At 40.4% G+C, this 6726-nt stretch overlaps 1 long non-coding RNA gene across 1 annotated transcript in view; it reads left to right on the top strand.

Moving 5' to 3' along the window:
* The first annotated feature begins 351 nt into the window (after nt 1–351).
* The window catches only part of LOC113588527, a 10437-nt gene continuing 4062 nt past the window's right edge, over nt 352–6726 (top strand). Inside the window, exons 1-3 of the long non-coding RNA XR_003411860.2 lie at nt 352–602; nt 2406–2609; nt 3701–4003. This is a non-coding gene — a long non-coding RNA (uncharacterized LOC113588527). The remainder of the gene's footprint in view (nt 603–2405; nt 2610–3700; nt 4004–6726) is intronic.

The raw sequence follows: 6726 nt of genomic DNA, 5'->3' as shown, positions 1-6726 counted from the left end.
CCTATAAAATCACTTTTAGTCTAGACATCTGAAATCAAATGGGTATGGCTGAGTTTTCCTTTCTAGACTGGAGAAATCTGAAGCTAAAAATACATCAAAAGTACATCAAAATTCTCAATCTACAAATGACTAATTTGTCAAAGAGAAGTCTAATTGGAACATTTACTATAGGTAAGATAATTGAGAAATTTTTTTTGCAAACGACTTTACACTTATTGAGTCGTCCAACCCCACCCACCCTACACATTTGTACGCGCAGTTTCTTGACCGGCGCACTCGCACTGCGATTGGTCGCTTTGGACGCCTGTGCTTACGCAGTTGAGCTGACGTCACTGCAGACGAGAGCGCACAGGGAAGAAAACGCTGGTCGGATGGACGGACGCGACATCGCGGTCAATAAACCGGTCCCGGTGTGAGGATGACACGCAACCTGTTGTAGGTGTCTAGGGCTACATAAGCAAAAAAAAGAAGAAGAAGAAGAAGAAGAAGAAGCTAGAACTTTGACATCAAGACTCTGTCTGGGCTCCGGGATTAGCAAGTGTGGAAGGCAGACGTGTGGACTCTACCGACTGGCTGTGTACTGTAACATACCTGCACAATTGGTGAGCCCATGTGCAGATACCGAAGATACTGCGTTATAATGCACATCTGATCTTGCGCGAATGGAGTGGAGAGGTATTCTTTCTAGCTGGACAAAAAACACAAAATGTGCTATCTTTTCAAAGAATGCGTAATTTGAGTAATTAATGGTGGTGAACAAACATTTTACAAATTAGACCACAATTTACACAGAAATCTGCTATGTTGTCTTTATTAAAGGCTAGTCTTAGACGACCTACTTAAACCACGTTAGGTGCGCTAATCTAATAGGCGTATGAAATAAGACACAAACTAGTACATTCTCTGAGCATACCGTGTTTTTTGTATGTGGGATGACAGCTTGTGGTAGATCCAGTCTGTCGCTTTGTGCGAAATGAGAGTTTTTGTGAGATTTCTGAACTCTATTGCTGACCTCTTTAGTAATAAAGAGGTCAGCATCCAATGGATGCCACGGTGGACGCTACAGCTCGACTATAGGGTGCATTTGCCATTACTTGTAATTCACATGTCACTAAATACGTGTGTACAATAGTAGAATATTTATGAGGGGTCTCTACAAAAGTACTGCACACTATGGGCCTAATTGTTAAACTGCAACTGCCACACAAAAAAGATAAGCTTATATTGTTTTTTCTGATATCGGTCAGATTTTTTATTTTTGTTTTTCCGATGTGCGTAATCATGGTAACATTTACAAAAATTGATTTACAAAAGACTTTATTTAAATTTTTTTACGGCTGTCAAAGTTATTTTAGAAATTGTAAGATAAGTTCATATGAAATATTGATTTCACTTAGGCCTTCAGCGGAGTTAATAGTGCATATATGACCAGATCGACGATTAGCGATTACTGGATTATGTATATGGTTTTCAGTATGAATATTAATTTTATTGTAACCTGTCTGAAATATATCTGTGGGTGAAAGGTTCAAGGTGGCAGAGTAAGCGGAATTACCGGCACTTGCACAGCAGTATTAAATACACTAAGTTCTGCCTGTACTTGCTGTTTAACGAGATTAAACGGAGCTGTGATATCTGCTACAATCTTGTGTGTTTTGCTGACTGATCATACTCATCTTTTAATTTCATGATGGCGCAGGTGAGACGTGATGTGCATAGTGTGCAGTGCGCGTGGGGAAGCTTTCTGGGGAACACCGCGCGGCCTACGTGCAGAGTCTTCCAGCTCAAATAATCAGTTTTAATGTTGGCGCATAACATATGCGCTAAAATCGTATTTAATGAAAAAGCACAAACGCATACCACATTAGGATTTTTATGCTATTTTAAATTTTTTATTATTATTATTTTTTACAGTTTTGTTAAAGTTGTTATGGGGTGACAAATGTGCTTGTTAGCTTTATGACACAAATGTGGATCCCTCTTCATAAAAATATTCGTTTATGAACGTTATTATTATTATTATTATTATTATTGTTATTATTATTATTATATTATTATTTTAAATCAATCTTGATTAACTTTAATATGTATCTAAATATGACTCAGGCCCAATTTCTTCCGTCAGCGAGCAAGATCGTTTTCTGAAGAGGAAGCATAAATTTCAAATTTTATTAAATTAATTTTTGCATTTAGAAATTGGTCTCTCATGCTGAAACATAGCACGTCCTTGCGACACTACAACGATAAACTGCTTGATGTTATTTTCGTAGCCAATCAAACCCTGAGGGAGGTTAAAGGTTTCTCCTTTACATGGCAGGCAAATATAGCCTGCATTTCTTATTAGGGATACACAGGTCTTTTAGTGTGATTATTAGCTGTCTTATTGTGTTTGTTATGTCTTTCAGATGTGTGACACTGTTCATCGTTCTCAAAATTTCACATCGCTTCGGCAGGACTTGCGGCAGACGTGCAGGGGGTTGGTTTCTCTCTTTGGTTATCTAGCTGTATGAGTATAAATGCATGTCATAAAGCTAGATAACCGAAAGTAGAAATGATCCTCGCCTTCTTCCTGAAACAGACGCCGCTGAATAGCCGACTGGACTCTTCAGGTAGAAAACAAAATAGCAGGAATTCACTCTTTTCAGTCAAACCCGTAACAGAAATGTGGCATCCTGTGCAATGGAATCTGATTATAATGGCTTTGGAATACAGAGGTTAACACCAGAAATTAGCCTTACAAATATCACAAGAACACAAGTAGCCTACAAGAGGGGATCCATAAAGGATCTAATAATCCAATATTCACAGTTTTACTTCCCAAATAAAGACAAGGTTGAGATGTTCCTACACAAGTTATTAAGAACATTACAGGGACACTTAAGCATTTTCTGCTCATTTTAAGAATGCATATTGAGTCAATGTGATAGAAAGAGAAGCTACATTTAGCTTCTGTTAGTGCATATAGGTGTGTGACTGTATAAACAGAGCATTACAAGTTACTATAATCTCATTGTGTGTTGAATAAAATTGTGTTTTCATTCTTTCTGAAACGTCTGGGGGGAAAATTGATCCAATAATCTATATTTCATGTTAGCAAAGATAGCTTAGCCAATCAAAGCGCATGAATATGATTGCAGTTGTAGCTTGGACACACATGGGAAGAGGTGGTGATCTGAACAATAATCTCTCTGCTTCTTCCTTTTGACTCTTACCTCTTTACCAGTGGATATGTTTCTAAATGGTTTTATCCGAATAGACATAATTGTGGAACTATACTGTATGATGCACTAAACGTTCATGTTAATTTAAACCATCTAAAATTAAAGAGGTCCTTTAAAAAAAAAGGTATTTTTATGATGCTGCATAATTTTACCAGTAAAATTATACATTGTAATAAATTATTATATTGTCTAGGCGAGTGATTGGTGTCAGTTTCTCCCAGTGTCCCAAGGAAGGTGTCTTTAAAATGTCATTTTCATTATCAGAAATACTTGTTTTTAAGGGAAATCTAAGCCTCTAATAGCAATATGGTGACATGCTTCATTGTCACATGGGTGAGCATATGCGTTACAGAATGTATGTAATGCAGCATCCACAAAACAAACCGTTAGGCGGTTGCCATGGCACCAGCTTGGCAATAATAACATGGATTGTATTGTAATGCTTCATTCTCATTTTTGCTTCCTCGCTCTGCCCTCAGCGTCCACTCCCCGTCCATAACACGGCGTAATGGAGGAGCATGGCGGGAGCATGGGCGGATACTGTGGGAGAGACAGGACGCCCAGAGTGGGAACATCCTCCATTTTCTGGAAAACACCGTGCCATCTGTGGCCCTCCGGGGAACAGGGGAAGCCGTGCCCATGCCACCGGCGACAAAGCCCGGTCAGCCCCGGTCAGCCCCGGTCAGCCCCTGGAGCCCAGCCGCACAGAGGGAGGCTGGCCTGGAGGCCATCTTGAGGGAGATCTCACTGAAATAGCTAAGATGGCTGGACTGGCACAGGAGGTGAGCTGCATCATGGTCTTTTTTATTCAAAGATCTGTGTGTATGCATATGTGTTAATGTCTGTGTGTGTGTGTGTATGTGTGTCTGTGTGTGTGTGTGTGTGTTTGTGTGTGTGTGTGTGCAGATTTGAGGTGTATATCAATCAGGCTCAGCTCTATGCCCATCAGATCTTACTATATTAATTAGTAGAGAGGGTTTATTTGCGCGTAGGGGGAGCGTGAGTGCTGCACAGAAGGAGGGGATGCAAAGAAAACAAATGAACTGGCACCAACTGCAGCAGACGTTGCCATCTTCCTTTGTTAGGATTGCCGCATGCTTCTCTAATGCGTGAATGAACACTGAGCTCCGTTCGTTAAGACATGGAATGGGCTTGGGGCTGTCACAGAGCTACCTGTACAGCGTGGTTTAATACACGCCGTGTTCTATTTTCTGAAATCTAGGGGCTAATTCAGATAAGAACGAAGAGGAGGCTTTTATCAGGTTGTTAATTTTATGATTGTTTTTTAAGATCACAAGCAACAATTGTAATGTACACACGCGCACGCACACACCCACGCGCACGCACACACACACACACACACACACACACATATATATGTATACACACTATCGTTATGTAATAGTTGACTACTGTGTTTGTTGTTTTCCTATGGTATTTGTCTGTGTTAGAAATATACTGAACCACCAAACTAGGGTGCAGGACACCATTTCATATAAGCATATACACTACATTATTCAATATGCAAACTATACATTCAAAAACATTACTAGAGCTTGGTTTGATTACATTTAATTAAGCAAACAGATCTTTAACCTGCATAATATCTTTGAACTTCTGACATCAACACTTAGTTATGAAATTCATAACTATGATGAAAGACACTGGATCCTCCTTCTCTAAATGGTGGAATAACATGTTTGAGTTCCCTGTGAATCTTTTTGTGAAGAGCACTGGGACATTTACATATATAATGCACTTATTTACAATTCAAAGTAAATAGTTTTGCTTGCAGTCAGGGATGGATAACGAGGGGAAAATAGAAAGAGGACAATAAAGCAACTAGCACTGCTAATGAGTGGGGCTGAGCAAAGATCCTCTTGACATAGTTGCATTGAAAAGGAAGAAAGAGCCAAAGGCTCAGCTGTGTGAACAGGAGAGGCAGCATCCCGGAGGCACTTCCCGTAGTCTCTGTGCAAACTCCACTGTGCATCACTCTGTTTGTCTTTCCCTCCTCTCTCCCAAAGCCCAAGTATTATTGCTTGCAAAAATGCCAGTTAGCTGAGGAAGCAAATTAAAAAACTAACAATGAATGAGCAAACAAATACGCAAAAGAGATGAATAGATCTCTGAAAGGCTCAAAAAACTGTTTTGCCAAAAAAAAGTATCAGGTGAGTTAATGATAAAATCCACAGCCCATCACATAGTTCATTCTATTATAGATTAAAGGATAAACTTTTAGCATATGTGATATAGTTCTGACTGATCTCAAGTAACACAGATGTTTAGATGGTTTATCAAAGCGTATTCTAACACCATATTCTTGTCCCAGGACATGCAGAAATAACTTTGCCCACTGAAGGGTAATACATGCCATAGTGTTGGCGTAGCTTTTAATAATGGCCTGACGGAGACTGTGGTGGGCCGACACCAGCCAGTGGGGCTGCACACGCTACCTCCCTCGTCCCCTCACTCTTTGGCCACGGCTCAGACGCCACCCTCGTGCCCCTGGCGCTCTGGCCTCCGTTTTGAATCGGCGCGAGGGTGAGATGAGTGCACAGGCAGGCATGGAGCTGGCAGCTGCAGCACCATGCCTTAATGAACAGAGCGTGGTGTCTGCCATTATTATTCTGCCCCACTCACGCCTTACCTCCCTCAATGGAGGCCCCCCTGGCTCATAAAGAACCCTGTCTTTCCCACTATTGTCAGGACTGGTACTTCTCCATGGCCGCTTGGGGGTGTGGGGGTAACCACCGGGGGGGGGGGGGGGGTTGGGTGGGAAAGCATGAAGCAGACCAGACAGGACCAGATGCCAAAGACATGAGACTGTTATGCAGATCGGAGAGCTTTTGTGAACACAAGTGTATGTATGTGTGTGTGTATGCGTGTGTGTGTGTGTGTGTGTGTGTGTGTGTGTGTGTGTGTGTGTGTGTGTGTGTGTGTATACAGGAACAGGCCACCTGATCATATTAATTGGACTACTCGTTCCTAATGTTTGTCTGGCAGAGATGGAGATGTTACTGGTTGTGACTGGCTGAGTAAAAGAGGCACGTAACCTCATCCATTACCTCTGTAGCAATTAAGCTTTACTGTGTTATTATAGTGATAGATAGATAGATAGATAGATAGATAGATAGATAGATAGATAGATAGATAGATAGATAGATAGATAGATAGATAGATAGATAGATAGATAGATAGATAGATAGATAGATAGAAAAAGAACTTCAAATAATTAAGTAAAAGTATAAGAATATGGTGTGTGTGTATATATATATATATATATATATATATACACACACACACACACACACACACACACACACACCATGTTCTTGTACTTTTTTTGAGTGTGTGTCATTGAAGTCACAAAATTTAAAAATAAAAGGTTCCTCTGTCATCTGTCCAAGAAACATCTACAGGATGTGCATCACATGTGTCTTGCTGAAAGCCATGACATCAAATACTGGCATATTCTGCACTTTTAACTCTTCAAAGAATAGAA

This window comes from Electrophorus electricus, chromosome 2 (genome assembly GCF_013358815.1).
Source record: "Electrophorus electricus isolate fEleEle1 chromosome 2, fEleEle1.pri, whole genome shotgun sequence".
Classification (NCBI taxonomy): domain Eukaryota; kingdom Metazoa; phylum Chordata; class Actinopteri; order Gymnotiformes; family Gymnotidae; genus Electrophorus; species Electrophorus electricus.
Note: the sequence above shows the minus strand (reverse complement) of the source record. Positions and strands in the feature narration are given on the sequence as shown.